Source organism: Cimex lectularius, unplaced genomic scaffold (assembly GCF_000648675.2).
Source record: "Cimex lectularius strain Harlan isolate CLEC.00 unplaced genomic scaffold, Clec_2.1 scaffold331, whole genome shotgun sequence".
Lineage (NCBI taxonomy): Eukaryota > Metazoa > Arthropoda > Insecta > Hemiptera > Cimicidae > Cimex > Cimex lectularius.
The window spans coordinates 279,686-298,175 of NW_019392942.1; the positions used below are offsets into that span (position 1 = coordinate 279,686).

The following is an 18,490-nucleotide window of genomic DNA, read 5'->3' on the forward strand; positions in this document are numbered from 1 at the left end:
CTAAGTGTGTATATTGGCTTAATTAACTGGTTGCTTATCAAAGAACAGTGTTTTTACACTTACTCGACGGTCGGAAAACATGTTGATTTAACTCTTCCCTGATCGTCCTATAATGCAAAATTATGTTACTGACAGCTCATCATTAATTATATTCAATTAATTATTCTTTGTATGTAAGGTCTTGGTTGAAATGAAAAAGTTAGTGTCACGAGCGGAATTCGAACCCACGACCTTCGGCTATCCTGACTTCAGCCGAAGGTCGTGGGTTCGAATCCCGTTCGTGACACTAACTTTTTCATTTCAACCAGACCTCACATAAAAAGAATAATTAATTGAAAGTACTAATTTGGTTAATCAGACCAATAAACAAAATGTACTAATTATATTGTAGATAACAGACAACATACATTGTAAACAAAATACATTATTGAGGGATTAACATTTAACCAGCTGAATCAAAAAATTAATTATATGCTTAAGCTATATGTAAACTGAATTGGATATTTTCTTTCAAAGTATACTCAAAAAAGTTTTGTTATTAAATAAGGACCGCTAAACATACAAGGATTGATATGAAATTTTTTTAAGGGACTGGCAATAAGTTTGAAACTCTCCCTTATCGTCTCTTGTGGAAAATAATTGATTAACGTGCTATGTTTTCCCGCCACCTATCAACAAGACCTTAATCAACGCACTTTCAAGAAAATAGAACTCATTAAGTTCGTCCATTGTGTCCAACCACCTTGTTCTAACGAGGATTTCGGACGTATTCGTCGGAACTAAATTTCGTCATAATTCGCATCCATAGTTACCGTAGCTTTAATCTCCATCGAGGATTGGTTAGCGGATTAAGGGATTTGAATGATCTGGTAAGTTAAAGAGACATTTTTTGAACGAAATTCGGCTTGTTCGGATCCGAATGGGATATTTGAGCCGGTATGAATTGAATTGTTCGAACTATTCAGTGTATGATGATTTTCGATCTAGGATCAAAAAAAGTTTCATTAAAATAGATCATCACACTTCCATAATCTCTCTCTTTTTAGTAACAAATTAATAAAAATACATCTACCAATCTGGTATATATTCTTATACTTATTTCAAAAAAACATCGGATCATTAAAAGTTTTGATTTTATTCGAGTAGTTAATTGACAAATTTAATGATCTATATTGAAAGTTAAATATCTGTAAATATTGCGTACTTAGAAGTAGCTTAAATATCTCGGTAGAAAAATGGCCACATCTTGGTATATGCTGGTTTTCTCTAAAATCCTACTCAACCTAGAAAAATCTCATGGAACCTGGAAACCTGTTATATTTTATTGTTATATTCTGTATTTTACTCTGGAAGATTTGGACTGTTTCTTAATTCATACGAAAACCCTTGAGGCACAAACTGGTTCGACGATGTGGACCTGTTTTCTAAAACAAGCAACATGTACAAGTCAAAAGAACATTGAAAAAAAAGTTCAAAAAGCATACTAGAATACTTTTATTGCTTTTTACTGGTATTTGAATAATTAAAAATAAATAAAATCGAGTGAAGCTGTGTTTACCTTTATTTTATCGCCCATTTAAATAACTGTGAATGTAGATCAACGACCTTTTCAGTACAATTAGAATTGAAAGAAAACTTTAAAAACTTTATTTTTTTATTGATCAAATTTAAATATTTTTTATTTGAGTGGAAACTATTTAGTTAAGAAATGAGCTATATAATTTAATAGTTCATTTTTATTAATTAATCTTTTTATGTAAGGTTTTGGTTGAAATAAAAATTTAGTGTCACGAGCGGGATTCGAACCCACGACCTTCGGGAGTTGGTGTCCGAGTGGATCGAAGTCACGATAGCTCAAGAGGTAGAGCAGCGGCGTACTGTGCCGAAAGTCGTGGGTTCGAATCCCGCTCGTGACACTCACTTTTTATTTTAACTAAAACCTTAATAAAAAGAATAATCAATTGAAAAATTGGTTATTTGGTCAATATACCACTAAATATATTGGGGTTAATTTTTATGTTCGTGACGTAACTAAGAAAGGCTATTGTTCATGAACTGTCCCGAAATGACCTCACTCAAGGTTTGGTTGATACACAACTGTCAACCATCCGCATGAAATTTCGAAATTTATCTCCTGCATCAGTTCACATCTAAGTCAGCGGGAAATTTAAATCTTCGGTCTTTTTTACGCATTTTTTTATTATAAGACTGAAATGGATAATTATGGTAATTGGATATGATTTTGTTAAACCTGAAGTAGGCCCTTGTAAGGAAAAAAAACTTTCTTAGATTTTGAAAACTTAAGAACTTTATTCCCCGTTGCGGGCCTTAATCATGAGCTTAAAAATTCGTAATTGTTCCCAAGGGATAGTAACTGGATTAACTCGTCGGGTTTCTTGCACGCCTTATTGAAAAAAGCTTTCAAGACATTTTAATAGTTAATTAAAGGGAGTGAAAAGTTTTAACACTTGTTAACCCGTAACTGCGGACTCTCAAATTGTAAGCATAAAGGCAATTTTAAAGTTTGAAAGTGTTAACAAGCTTTGAAGAGTATAGAGGGAAATCGTAGTCACATAATAATCCTGCACTGCATTTACAATTATTAAGTCAGCTTACGTTTTTGTTCTGATGACCTGAGAATGTTTCGATCTGATAATTCGAGGGATTTCAATTAATTTTCGAACCCGGGATGCGTGCGTTTGACAGACTTCACCTCCAGTTCTGCCGTATTCGGCATATATAACTTAATTAAAAAATAATCCGTGGAAATGTGAAACAAAACCGCCGAGCAAATCGAATCCGTTCCAAGAAACCGAAACGATCGGAGTTATCACTTTTTTTGATTAGCTAGGACAAAGTGGATAATTGTCAGTGAAAAACAGATGTGCTCATGAATAACAGTTCATGTGGTTTCTGACGATTTGAAGAGGTGTGTTTGAACTTGGCCAATATTGAATTTTATTACATATGAATTAGAGCAATCGCAATTTTATGATAAACCTAAATAACTAAAACAAATAAAACATTATTCTAAATACAAACATCCAGAACATTGGAAGATGTAACATGATTAAACAAATAACATAAAGGCTGAGGTTTCAGTTACTTGACAAACTAAGTGCAAAGTTACACCTCACCAACTAGAATAGTAGGTTCAACACTAGTAACGAGCAAAACTCATCCACATTAAATATAAACTGTATTTTGTTTAATAATATTAATAATTCATTCCATATACAGATACACCATATGAAAATACTTTTCTATAAATTTAATCCTTTATACTATTAATTAACAAGAAAAACATTTTCTTGTGTAAAACTTGAATAGAATTTTTTAAAAACATTTAAAATCTTTTAAAAAACATTAAAATTATTATTATCGGGTAGTCTCATTGTTTTAACTTTATTTACGTTTAACAAACATTTAATTTGCTTCTATTTTGACTTTTAACTTTATTGGACTTGGGGTTTTCTGTTAAACGCTTTCTATTTTCTATTTCTGTTCAGTAACAACAAGAGGCTTTTCCTGTTAATCTGCGGTTCACCGAATTGGAAACTACCAGATAGACCGGTTAATTAGAAAGAAGTTGATAGTAAAGTTTATTTTATTTTATTTAAACTGAGAAGTATATCATTAATTAGAAGTTTTAAACCAAATCATGGAACGTATTGGGGTTTCTTTAATTTTTTAACTTTGCGGGATATAGTAGCCAATAATTTATTTAATCTGGTGTAATTTTTCTCTGACAAATTTCAAACTTTATTAGGGAAGTTAATGTCGTTGTGATTTTTCTTAATTTTCATGATAAAAGATTAGCGTAAATTTGAAAGGAATACCATAAATACAATTTTTGCTTTCTAAGCAAAATGGTTCTGTAAGAATCAGATCACTTTATTCGTTCGTTTAAAAAAATTCTTAATAATAGATTAAATTGGGTTTCTCGGTCATACGTTTTTCAAAGACGTGGCCAAAGATTTTTTTTTCAATTTCTTGTGAAAACAATCCATAAAAACAATTTTTAAAGATGATTTTCTAGGCCAAAGATATTTGACGATTTGTTTTGAAATATTACTGCTGAAGATGAGACTTCTGGACAATTATCTAGGATGGTTTTCAAGGCAAAACCGTTGATGATTCAGACGATTTTACTTTTGTTAAAAAAAAAATAAAAAAAACCATTCTAAACAAGTGATTAAGTTGATTTTCTCGGTAATACGTTTTTCAAAGATGTGGCCAAATATTTTTTTAAAAATTTTTGTGAAAACAATCCGTAAGAACAATTTTTATAGAAGGTTTTCTAAGGCAAAGTTTTTTTGATGATGGTTTTTGTAATATTACTGCTGAAGATGAGCCTTCTGGTTCTTTAAGATGGTTTGCAAGGGAAAACTTTTGATGATTCAGACGATTTTATGTTAGATTTTCGTTAAAGAAAAACTTTCTGAATAGTGGATTAACTTGATTTTCTCTTATATATGTTTATTCAAAAATTTGACCAAACATTTCTGTTAAATATCTTGTAAAAACAATCCATAAGAACAATTTTTAAAGATAATTTTCAAGGCAAAACATTTTGACGATATAGACGAATTTATGTTACATTTTCGTTATAGAAAAACATCCTGAACAATGGATTAACTTGATTTTCACTGAAATGTGTTTATTCAAAAATGTGGCCAAACATTTCTGTTAAATTTCTTGTGTAAACAATCCATAAGCACAATTTTTAAAGATAGTTTTCTAGGCCAAACGTTTTTTGACGATGGTTTTTGCAATATTACTGATGAAGTTGAGCCTTCTCGACAATTCTTTAAGATGGTTTTCAAGGGAAAACGTTTGATGCTTCAGACGATTTTATGTTACATTTTCGTTAAAGAAAAACATTTTGAATAACGGATTAACTTGATTTTTTCGGTAATACGTTTTTGGTAGATGTGGCCAAAGATTTGTGTTAAATTTCTTGTGAAAACAATCCGTCTGAACAATTTTTAAAGGTAGTTTTCAAGGAAAAACTTTTTGTTGATACAGACGATTTTACGTTAGATTTTCGTTAAAGAAAAACTTTCTGAATAATGGATTAACTTGATTTTCTCTGAAATATCTTTATTGAAAGATGTGGCCAAAGATTTTTGTTAAATTTCTTGTGAAAACAATACATAAGAACTATTTTTAAAGATAGTTTTCAAGGCAAAACTTTTTGTCGATACAGACGATTTTATGTTAGATTTTTGTTAAAGAAAAACTTTCTGAATAATGGATTAATTTTATTTTCTCGGTAATACGTTTTTTCAAAGATGTGGCCCAAGATTTTTGTTAAATTTCTTGTGACAACAATCCATAAGAACAATTTTGAAAGATAGTTTTCTAGGTCAAAGGTTTTTTGACGATGGTATCTGTAATATTACTGCTGAAGTTGAGCTTTCTGGACAATTCTTTAAAATGGTTTTCAAATTAAAACTTTTGATGATTCCGTCTATTTTATTTTATATTTTCGTTACAGGAAAAACGTTCTGGTAATTCATTAAGGTGGTTTGCTCGGTAATAATTTTTTAAAAGATGCAGCTAATTGTATTAATTCCAAATTTTCTAAAGAAAAAACAAAATATAAAACTATACTATATAAATTTTATAATTATATAAAATTACTAATAAATTTTTTTTCAATAATCCAACAATAGAAACATTAGACAAATAGTTTAAAAATTCCATAAAATCGAAAATTATGCATATTTACATATATCTACAAATACAGCCAATAAAACTATTCGGAAAAATTTAGATATAAAGTTTTTTTATTGTCGTAATCTTTGAATCTAAAGGTGTCTGTTCTTCCTTGGAAATAAGAATATTTTAACGCCTTGAAAAATCGGTAAATATTCATAGAGACCCGTATTAAGGTCAAAGTTCAGCGCTATTTTTATTGTTAGCCCGACAAGTTTACCGCTATCCCACGGGGAATGGATTAAGATATAAAGATCTTTTTAAAGAGTAATAAGCTTATCGTGGACATACACGGTTGAAACATATTTCGGAGTCTCTCAGACGTGCTTGAGCTGGCCCTTCCCACGGTTTCTCCTCTCATTTAAGCCGCCGGCCATTGTCACTTGAACCGATGAATCTTGTTTACCAGCGACTGGTCCTAGTTCAAGAAACTGTTCCAATGTGATGCTTATGCATTAACGTTTCCTTATTAAACACTGGGCAGTTTTAACTGCCACTTTCTCCACGTAGGATTGTTTTAAGACGGTTAAGATACATTCTACACGGATTATTGAAAGGAATGTAATGTACATGACCGGGTGAGAGGGTTTACAAAAGAATAGGGGGGCGCTATAGCACCGCTACTTCATTTAGGGTTCCCCCTTACAGTTGGGTTACCAGTAGAGTTCCTTTTGTACCAGTAATTGGCGACAGGTTTATTCTTATCCGTGACAATAAACACCTAGAATCATTCCTGATTACTTGAACTTTCATATCTATTCAGTGATTGTAATCGCTAGCACCTGAATTAAGCACAATTGGACAACTTTAGACGAATCGTCAAGTAGAGTTTAATTTGTAAGGATTAATAACAGCTTTGTTAAAGGAGCATGAAAATAATCCACAGTACTACGTTCAAAAATTCAAGTGATCCATTTCACTCCATGCTAAGTGGAAGAAATGCCCTGAACTAGGAGAATAATGACAAAATTATTTGTTTAAAAACTCTTCAAATATAACTTTTTTCAACCAAGTGGTTTTGTTCCTAAAAACATGCCTTCTAGAAGAAACAACCGATCAATTTTAATACACTTCTAGCAAAAAAAAAAAAAGTTATCCGGGCAATTTTAAAAAACATTTTTCTCGGCGTTTTTCGACGATGCAGCCAGTAGGTTTTGTTAAATCTTCTGAAAAAAGCATTCTGGACAATTTATGTGAGATGATGTTTTAGGCAAAACGTTTCTGGATGATGCAACTGATGGTTTTAATATATGTTTGTTAAAAAAGCTACCTGGACTACGTTTTTATAAATTTTGTTTTTTTAACCAAAACGTTTTTCGACGATACAGCTTGTGGTTTTGTTAAAAAATCCTTTTGAAAAAAGCCGTCTGGACAATTTACGTGAGATTGTTTTTACACAAAACGTTTCTGGATGATGTAACTGATGGTTTTAATATGTTTGTTGAAAAAAAAGCTACCTGGACCATGTTTGTATAAAAATTCTTTCGAACAAAAACGTTTTTCGACGATGCAGCCTGTAGGTTTTGTTAAATCTCTTCTGAAAAAATCTGGACAATTTATCTAAGATGATTTTTTAGACAAAACGTTTCTGGATGATGCAACTGATGGTTTTAATATATGTTTGTTAAAAAAAGCTACCTGGACCATGTTTGTATAAAAATTCTTTTGAACAAAAACGTTTTTCGACGATGCAGCCTGTAGGTTTTGTTAAATATTTTCTTAAAAAAGCATTATGGACAATTTCTGTATGATGATTTTTTTGGCAAAACGTTTCTGGATGATGCAACTGATGGTTTTAATATACGTTTGTTAAAAAGCCTACCTGGACTATGTTTTTATAAAAAAAAAATTTTTTAACAAAAACGTTTTTCGACGATACAGCCTGTTGGTTTTGTTAAATCATTTTGAAAAAAGCCGTCTGAAAATTTACGTGAGATTGTTTTTAGACAAAACGTTTCTGGATGATGCAACTGATGGTTTTAATTTATGCTTGTTAAAAAAGCTACCTGGATCATGCTTTAATAAAAAGTGTTTTTAACAAAAATGTTTTTCCACGATCCACGATGCAGCCTATGGGTTTTGTTAAACCTCTTTTGAACAACGGCTTCCGGATAATTTTCGTGAGATATTTTATCCGTATGATAACAAAAGTTCCTGAACGATGCAACTGATGGTTTTAATACATGTTTGTTGAAAAAAAATTAACTATATCCCTTCCCTTATCATTTCATGTTAAATAAATAAATAAATAAATATATATATATATATATATATATATATATNATTCTTAATAAATACTACATCCAGTAATGTAACATTTCGAAATAAACAGCTTCTTCATTCTTCACATACTTCTGGACATTCAAAGTTCCTCAACGAAGTTAAACTTAGTTTGAAAGAGGAACAACAGCCACGATTTACGGTCAATGTAAAGCATGTCAAATTGAACCGACTAGAAAGTCAACATTTGACTCCAGCTAATACAAAACCAATCATCACTACATCGATAAGTATATGGACGATCCTCATGTATGGACTCATTCTACTACTATCTGGGTATGGAATCATCCGGTATATCTTCGCACGACAGCAACTTGCAGCAGCTGCCGCCTCCGAAAATCAACATTCTCCGAATGTTTCATCTAGGGGTGGAGGAGTTACGCCTGCACGAAACCACTAATGCAGCAACAAACGATTCTTCCCATATACAAATTCCGAGAATAGATTATAAGCATAAAATGTAGATTGTATTGTATGACCCCTTTCTTTCGCAGATCCTCTCGGGACTCCGAACAGTACAGACACTTTAAATTAGAACCCTTGTGTAAAGTTGTAGTTTATATTGAATAAACCTTATTTTTAAAAAATTAGTTTCTTACATCGAAACCATAACTTATATATATAAATGTAGAAGTAAACCTTATTGTGAGAAAAGATCTTTAGGTAAGATGGTTTTGAAACCGGCGTTACAAGATTTGTATCAAATCATTCCATTGTTTTAGCACGGAGAGAAGGATTTTAGTTAATTTCACTCAAAATTGAGACGTCGCAGGCCCGTTTCGAAATTTGAAAATTGAAGAAAATGGTGATGACGAGAACTCTGCAAATCTCATTAAGGATTCAACCGACTTCTCTTGCAGAAATCTGTCTGCAATTAGCAACGGTGGAAATAGGAGCGGGCAGCGGTTGACCCTAAGGACAGATAGCGAGAACGGAGCTTATTTATCGATATACCGAGTTTTTCAAGCTTTTTGATTTTTTTTTCGTCCAACCTTCGATAAATTAAGGATGATTTACTACTTTCCTGCAATTCTGTCCTGTAATTCGGACAGCGATCCCATTTGTCTTCTGAATTTTTGTTAAGGACTTTTTTTTAATAACACATGTTAAAATATAAAACGTAAACATAAGATAGGTGTTTATTTAAACTTTAAAATCAGGAACCAACATTTAGTTCTGTTATTTTTTCGTTTTTTAAAATAAGGTTTATATTGGCTCTTTTATACAATTCTTTCTGTTTTTTAATTAACAAATAGTTTTTTCCAATTAATTAATCTTTATGTAAAGGTATTGGCTGAGATAAAAAAGTCAGCGTCACGAGCGGGATTCGAACCCACGACCTTCGGCTCACACCGCTTTCGAACACCAACTCTCCATCTCAACCTACAGCCGTTCGAATTTTCCCTATTTTTGCCATTTTCAACAAACATAAATGGAATAAAACTCTTTAAAGTTTATTAGCTTTATTTATTTTCCTTATTAAATCGATTAGGTTTCGTGGTCCGATTGACATAATAATTTCTTTTCAATTAATTAATCTTTAAGTAAGGCATTGGTGGAAATAAAAAAGTCAGCGTAACGAGCGGGATCCCGCAAAATGAAATTTACGTCACTGAAGCTCTAAATAGATTACACATTTGAAAAATAGCAAAAAGGAGCGAAAATTCAAACGGTGGGGTTGAAATGGGAATATCATGATAGCTCAAGTGGTAGAGCAGCGGCGTATTTAGCCGAAGGTAGTGGGTTCGAATCCCGCTCGTTACGCTGACTTTTTTGTATCTCAAGCAATACCGTACTTAAAGATTAAGTAATTGAAAAGAATTTATTTGGTCAATCAGACCCCGAAACCTAATCGATTTATTAAATAGTATTAACATGTAAAGTCTTTCGATAGTTTTTATTTTGAACTTATGACCCAAATACTGAAACTGTTTTAGTTTTATATATATATANATATATATGTATATATGTTTTTTTGCTTTACCTTTTTGGAAACGGCTTCAATAATTGCTTTGATCTTGCCTATCGGTAGGAATAACGACAACTTGATTGATCTTAAGTTTGACAACTTGTGTCGAGACCGGTTTGTTGTGGCCTCTTACTTCAACCATTGCCCAGGAAGCTTTCAAACAATGTTCAAATTAAACCCCTAGGTAATCGATTCAAAGTCCATTTAGCTTCCAGGACTATGAATATTATCTTAATTATCAATGATTCGTTACTGGCATTGATGATTGATTTTTTTTTGTCTCAGCATTATACAAGCAATTAAATTTCTCATGGGATTGTCGGAAAACCCCAAATGTAATTACGGGCTTACCCAGAATGTGCAGTTTCTGATTAAAACGTCCCAATCACAAATCGCTGGAATAACTTTGCATGGCAAAAGCCGGTAACAGTTACGGAAAATTTAATGACACTGTCAAATCAGATGCAAAACGCCCTCAACATTGTAAAAACGTTGTGCGAGAAAATGAATTTAATTATCAAAAGTAAGAAAGCATTTCTCATACCCCTCTACATACTACTAATATTAATCTTTATATCCAAAATAAACAATTGACCTGAGTAGCAAGCAAGCGTTTATTTTTCACATATCAAACTCAACAAATAGTAATGTCTATGTTATTATGAAAAAGTACACAATATAGAATGAATTTCTCCCCTTTCGATTAACCGAAAATAGCCGTCGTGAAAACCCTCGCCTTAACACCTTCAACAGAATTCCTCAAATCCCACCCCAATAAACCTCTGTCGATCTTGATTCCTCCATCCCTTCTGACATGATGCTGCCACTTACTATGAGTATATTTTTCTCAGTACATTGCATACATTGGGAAAATAGGCTTTTGAAAGGTAAAATTAATAAATATTTTCAATTGATGATATTTACAGATGCTTTTCTGAACTCGAAGTGTTAATTTAATATACAAATGTATACATAAATTACAAAAATGGGTTTTAATCATATCACATAATAAATTGGAAGGCGACTGACGTAGTTCAATAGGATGTAACATAATACAACATAATATACAACATTCTGCAAAATTTTAACAGACAACAAAGGAGAAGTATATTCAATAATATGGCATAAGATGGCTACAGTACCAGTGAAGAAACGGGTCAGGTACATTATATATAAAAAATGAACAATCAAATCCATTAGGGAAGTTCACCATAAATGCCATAAAACACCTTGAAAGTGGTTATACTGACCTAAGTAGCCCTAAAAGCATTAGTACGCATCCGTGGAAAAACATAAAAAACGTCAATATCGTGGTTGCTAGGGCACAAAGGAGTTTTGAGAAAATGAACAAGGAGACAAACTGCTCTGAGGGGAATGTTCAAGATCAACTATACGCCTAGAATCTCAAATTTCAACTTTAGTTAAATTTATGCTGTGACGACAATTTATGCTGTACATGGTTGCAAAACATGAACACTCATTACTGAAGAACACTTCCGTCTTTCCTTAAGTCTTTACTATGTAATATTAAAGAGGTTTATCGGTCAATGTGAACATCAAAATTTAATGTTTTTTTATAAAAACATGGCTAGACAGCATGATTTGAAGGCTGGTCGTGACTGCCAATCTTCTACAATACTGGAAAAAATCATGCAAAAGGTCACGTGGGCTTCCACAAAGTACTTTCTTCTTCGCTTATTAATATTATTTTCCGTTTTGCCGGCGGTTTTCATTTCTGACGCATGTCGATTTCTTCAATGTACTAAGTATCAAAGCCAGCCAAGCAGCAACCAAATAATGAAATCCAAGACTTTGTCAAGACAAATTTATTAATTTTTAAAAATAGTCAATATGTACTTTATTATTTTCTTATTAATATTATTCTCCTTCTTACTAGCGATCTTCCATTCTGACGCAAGTGGATTTCTTTAAGTACTGTAAATCAAGACCAGCCATGGATCAACCAGAGAATGAAAGCCAAGACTTTTTCAAGACAGATTTATTAATTTTTAAAAAGTCAACACGTATTTTATTATTTGTTTATTAATATTATTCTAGTTTTTGCTAGTAGTCTTCCATTCTGACACCAGTGGATTNATAATTTTTCTTTTTTCCGGCGATCTTACTTTCTGACGCATGTCGATTTCCTTAAAGCATTAAGTATCAAGGCCAGAGAAGGAGCAACCAGAGAATGGATTCCAAGACTTTTTCAAGAGAAATTTATACATTTTTAAACAGTCAACACGTACTTTATTATTTCCTTATTAATATTATTCAACTTTTTAGTAGCGATCTTCTTTTCTGATGCATGTGGATTTCCTTTAAGTACTAAGTATCAAGGCCAGCCAAGGATCAACCAGAGAATGAAAGCCAAGACAATTTTTCAAGACAGATTTAATAATAAAACAGTCAACAAGTACTTTATTATGTTTTTATTAGTAGCATTAATTTTTTGGTTGATTATTCGATCGAAAGATGTATTCTGATTTAAAGGAACTTTAATTATTCTATGGTAATTTATCAACGGTTGTTTTATATTGTTTCACTATTAAGGAACAGCACCAATGGTCATCTAGGAAATGCTCTACTTTCGCTGGCACATGATTAGGTAGAATTAGGAAACAACTGACCTCTCCGGTCTCTTCCTCAAATGGCGCAGTTCATTTAAGGTCCCCTTGGAATCGTGAGAAGGAAAACCCGTTGAATTCACTTTTTCTCACTTTTTCCCGTAATTTTTCTACCTCTGCTAATTACGCCAATGACACAATTCCCAGTGACAGTTTTGGGAAAGAAGAAACCAACAGAAAAGAGTCAAAGGCTTCTTGTTTTGGTATATCAACAATGGAGGCGGAATGTACAAGAACGCATTTCCCTTTTGATTCATTTCTCAATATGGAAACGTTTCATATATTTCTCGGCAGTTAAACCTGCAATCAGTACGTTTGATGTACAATTTCTTCTCACTAACGTTACTATAATTATAATTCAATTCCGCGAAGAAAATTTGTTAAAACTGGGTCAAAGCAATTTTTCAAACCAGTGAAACAATTTCATAATTTATGGAAAAACGTATAAAATTTGTCTTTAAACGCCCTGTTTCTCTTTGTTTTCTAGAAAGCTAAAGAAAAAGGAATGAAACCTTGTGGCTAAACTGCGATTGCATGAACTATTGATCAGTTGTTTGATCGATAAGGATGATCTAATCTCTTATTCTAGTTTATCCAGGGTTATAAAACTAAAAAACTCAGTGGCAAATTTGATTTCTTCAAAATTACTTTGAGCCAACGGTAAAATCAGGTTTTTGCAATGTTAATCATCTTAAATATTTTCCAACTATAGGTAAATGCAAGCATTCCGTCTGCGAGACGAGACCAAACGATCCCACCCATTCGGTTCAGTAGATTTACAAAGAACGATTGATAATACAGTAAAAAATTGAGGACTCCGTTGAAACGAAAAACCCAGCTAAATTATAAAAATATTCAAAAAGATATCGGCTCCTGGTTGGCGGAGTCTATGTTTAGGAGGTAAAATTTTATACTTGGTTGCGCATAAGTGCATATTAAGATCACAGGACAATTTTTAAGGGTGAGCTGTGTGGAAAGCTTACCACGATAAAGCACATAATAAAAGACCGCAAAGAACTAAGTGTGCAAAGTAAGAAATATGGGGCATGGCAGCAGGCACAGATCTTATCAGAAGATTCAATATAAATATTTTTTACTTCTTTGTACCTTCATGTATGTGATATTTTATTAGGACGAATTTATTTATTTGAGTGAATGGAATAGCTTGTCTCCCAACAGGAAATTCGAGACTCTGGGTGTAAATGAGTTATGGAGTATGTATGTAATTTATTAGCGTGAATGGCAGGGTTTATACCCAATAACCCCGAAGAATACCGAGTATTCAGGAGTAGTGAGAATGTAATTTATTAGTCCATATAAGTTTAGCGGTCATAATATACCATATTAATTATTTCAATTAATTATTATTGCCTGCTCTTGGCGGCGGCGGGCGTGACGACAGGATGTAGGGCGCGTTAGCCCCTATCCCTCAGGGACGTGGACTTTTCCATGTTATGTTGTTTTTGATGTACATGGTTTTTGTCCGCGCCCTCTAGTGAGGGGAAAAAAAAAGCATCTGCCCACTCCTTTCGGTGCCGTTCGTGGGGCCGGGGTGGTGTGCTCCTCCTCGTTTCCGGGTTCCGGTTTTGCGCTGCTAGTATCACCATTTCACCATTCCACCAATACTAGGGTCATGGGTAATGGGGACTCCCCAAACCCCCCCCCCCAAAAAAAAAAAAAAAAAAAAATTAATTATTATTTTTGTCTAAGGCCTTGTTTGGGCTGAAAAAATTTGTGTTGCGATCGGGATTCGAACCCCAGACCTTCAGCTGAAGTCAGGATAGCTCAATTGGTTACAGAAACGGCGTGTTTAGCCGAAGGTAGTTGGTTCGAATCCCCTCGTGACACTAACTTTTTCATCTCAACCAAGACCTTAGAAAAAAAGTATAATTAACTGAAATAATTTATTAGCGTGAATGAAGGAGCTTATGCACAATTACCCCTAGGATTATCGAATACTCTTGGATAGTGTCAAGATAACTCATATTCCATAAGGGACAATCTTGCTTCTAGAAAATCAGACTACCACCGTTTCAACCGCCTTGGCAGAACCAACACTGGCTGATTTGCACCCCGTTTGCATCCAGGTATACTCGGCGTATTAGATGGCCGATAAAACAGGATTTTCAAAACACGCACCTGTTGTAAGCTATTTTAATTTGTGGCCAATCTCTCAAAGAAACTAAATTCAAATAGCTTAAACTTCTTCTCAATAAATGTGCTTCTATCTTTAACCGAAATTTCATTTATCCGACCAAAACTTGTTTGCCTTGCTTAAGAAGAGATGGGAAGCAAAGTCGAACCGAATATTCATTAAAAAAGAACACCTTAGTATGTATATTGGCTTAATTAACTGGTTGCTTATCAAAGAACAGTCTTCTGAGATTTTACACTTACTCGACTGTCGAAAATCATGCTGATTTAACTCACCCCTGATCGTCTTATAATACAAAATTATGTTACTGACGGCTCACCATTAATTATATTCAATTAATTATTCTTTGAATGTAATGTCTTGGTTGAAATGAAAAAGTTAGTGTCACGAGCGGATTTCGAACCCACGACCTTCGGCTGAAGTCAGGATAGCCGAAGGTCGTTGGTTCGAAATTGATTAAAAGAACTAATTTAGTCAATCAGACCACTAAACAAAATGGATTAATTATATTGTAGATAACAGTCGACATAGTAAACAAAAGACATCATTGATGACTTAACATTTTACCATCTGAATCAAAAAGTTAATAATATGCTTAAGCTCTATGTAAACAGAATAGGACATTTTCTTTCAAAGTATTCTAAAAAAAATTATTATTGGTTCGTTCGAAAGTTCCGAAGTGTTTTTATTGTCCCAATCTCCTTTCAGCTCCAAACGTATGCCGAACAGCTCAATAAAGTTATCAGTTAAAAAAAAAGAGAATAGCCTTCTTTTATCGTGAAATGCAGGCTTGTTTTAACAGGGAAAAAATCCCTTAAGAACTTTCTTGTTTGGCTTGAGCAAAATTAATTATTTTATCATCCTCCCTATGTTATGTTCGGATCGATTAGACGGTTTTTCTTTAAAGAAGCATATTACCTCAAGGAAAAGTCGAAATTTAAAACTTGTACATTTAATAATAAATTTTAATCAAAAACGAACAGTCCTTAAATAATAAAACGTAGATAATTTTAAATGATTCTAAATCACTAATCCTTGAAAAATCTCACAAGACGAATAGCACATCTTCGGAAGAAAACATACAAGGGTGAACAAACGTGGGACAGAATATTTAGAAACGACAGGGCAATACTTTCAAATGGAAAGGCAGATAGTGGATACATAAAGGGGCTCGGTGGAACGAGACGGTAGAGTGAGCATACGAGATTGAACCTGCCTTCTGCTAGCATAGTACCATCGGGTTTAACCCCTCTTTAAGCTTTACTTTAAAAAACTTCCCTCTAAGGAACTCGTCGTAAACAAAAGNCCGCATCTCACGATATCTGAATAATAATTTATATAGTCTAAGTTTAAAATTTATAGGCTAAAAATCTTAAAAACCTATTTTGAACTTTTTCAAGTTTATTCATGTATTTGAGATAACTAGAAGACCAAACTGGAAAACTCAAGAATAGAGCAAATAAATGAAAAGTATAGAGTTTTTATACAATTTATATTGTTGAAAACCTTGGAGTTTCTTTTTAAGAATCCTAGCAGTTTTACGGCTTTATTTACAATTGCATCTATATGATCAGGAAAAGATAGAGTTGTGCCAAAGATAGCTCCTAAATCTTTTATTGATTCTTGCTCATTTAAATTTATATTACAAATATTATAACTAAATATATTAGGATTTCTATAAAGCCGTATAATTAGGCATTTGTTCATGTTCTCAAGTTATTTGTATCACACAAATTAATTAGGCTGTTCAGTTCAAACACTATCACAGTCTTCTAATAACTTAATTACTCTATAGATCAGGGGGCCAAGCTCCTTGATAGTCCGAGCCATTTTTCAAAATTTGAAATTTTTCGCGAGCCGCAATTAAATACGTATTTAAAAGGTATGCAAAAAAGGTATTAAAATTTTTTTTTGCAGAAATTATATTTATTGAAACATATAAATAAAAGTACAAAATATGTGTATTGAATTTAAATATTAAAAATTAAACACATTTATTTTACTTCTCTTGATAATTCTTTAAAATTTGGTGAATAATTGGTGACAGCACTTCTCAGTAATTCTTTGAGATGATGGTTAGTTAATACTGATCGGTGTTTGGATTTCACGAATTTTAAAGTGGAATAAAATGATTCACATAAGTTGTTCCGAATATTGAAATAATTCGACAAGAAGCCTTTTTTAATTCAGGATACTTCGATTCTGGTACAAATTTCCAAAATTCAGTAATCGACGTCGACTTTTAATTGTAGAGCTTGATCTTCTTGCATCTCTATTAATTCTAATTCTCCAGATGCTTTTTGGGTCATGATTATATTGGATATGGAAAACTCACCTTGAATTATGATAATTTCAAATGGATTCAGAAAAAAGTCAAGAAACGATTTAAAATATTTCAAGTCTTGAAATCTATTTTGGAATTCCGTCAATATTCCTTCTAGCTTTTTTATATACTCGTTGAGTTTTTCTTGTTTAATATTGGAACAAATTTTTTTAATTCGAGGAAAATGACAAAATGTTTTATTTTTAATGTCCTTTTGCAAAAGTTGTAATTTAGTTTGAAAACTAAATATACACTGTGAGAGGTCACATATTATTTTATCTTTCCCCTGCAATTGTAAATTCAGTGTTTGCAAATGTTCCATGACATCAGTCAAAAACATTGTCTTGTAACCACTCGTCAATCGTCTAATTCTGAATAGGTTATTTCGTTTTCTTTTAGAAATGCAGTTATCGGATCAAACAAATCTACAAAACGAATTAAGACTTTTTTTTGGCGTTATGAACTATGCATATTAGCCATGTGACAAAATTCATATATGTGTGTTCAAATTTGGGGGGGGGTTATTGTGAAAAAAGGGCCAGAGGCGACGGTGGGAATCGAACCCACTACCGCGGCGTGAGAGTCTCTCATGCTAACCACTCGGCTACCGCGGTCATCAAAATTGACTGTTGTTTATTTAAATTTGATTTTAAAGAAGCAAGTTTATCTGATCTTAATTTGGAATTTGGTGGATACTGATTAGAAAACTGAGGATGATTGGTTTCATAATGTCGACGTAAATTAACTAGCTTTATAATTTTTGACCGTAGAATTACAAATAACACATAATGCTTTTCCGTTGTTGTCAATAAAAAAGAAATTCTCCTCCCACTCATTATTAAAACTTCTATTTTCTTGCTCGTATTTTCTTTTTTTATTTTCGTTCTCTGTCGTCATATATTTAAAAGAACTGGAAATGAATAAAGAAATTTAGAAAATACAAGTTTTGTGTTATTAAAACAATAACAACACGTGTTACATACTTCGAAACAAATTTAGTTAACTTACCAAAAATTCCAGATTACAAATTATATCCGTAGCAAGAGTGATACAAATTGTTTCTTCCAGAGCACAATGTCAACTGTCCGTGGCAATGAAAGTTTACAAATTAAAAATCGGTCTGGAGTCGGTCGATTACGGACGATTCCGCCACTGTTTATGTTCGTTCGCGCAGTTTTCGATGAGTCATATCGTTTTTAACTTGGACGGAAATGAAATTTGTTACAACGTTCCACTTAGTCTTTCATTTTTGTTGTCAGTAATTTAAAAGACATTTTAAAACACATACGGAACGATAATAATTTTTAAAAATATAATAGCACAAAAGTGAAAAGGGAACTCGGGTACATTTATCGAGAGCCACAAATTATCCTTCAAAGAGCCGCATGTGGCTCGCGAGCCGCAGGTTGCCCCCC

The 18,490-nt window shown here is 32.8% G+C and overlaps 1 protein-coding gene and 1 non-coding gene across 2 annotated transcripts in view; one reads left to right on the forward strand and one right to left on the reverse strand.

Moving 5' to 3' along the window:
- LOC106665560 (protein phosphatase 1 regulatory subunit 14B) overlaps positions 1 to 18,139 on the reverse strand; it is a 200,309-nt gene extending 182,170 nt beyond the window's left edge. The window contains exon 1 of the mRNA XM_024229440.1: positions 18,084 to 18,139. The gene's annotated coding sequence lies outside the window, so the exon portion shown is untranslated. The remainder of the gene's footprint in view (positions 1 to 18,083) is intronic.
- Trnas-acu lies at positions 1,844 to 1,916 on the forward strand. Its single transcript has one exon. It is a non-coding gene; the product is annotated as a tRNA-Ser (tRNA).
- Positions 18,140 to 18,490: the final 351 nt, after the last annotated feature.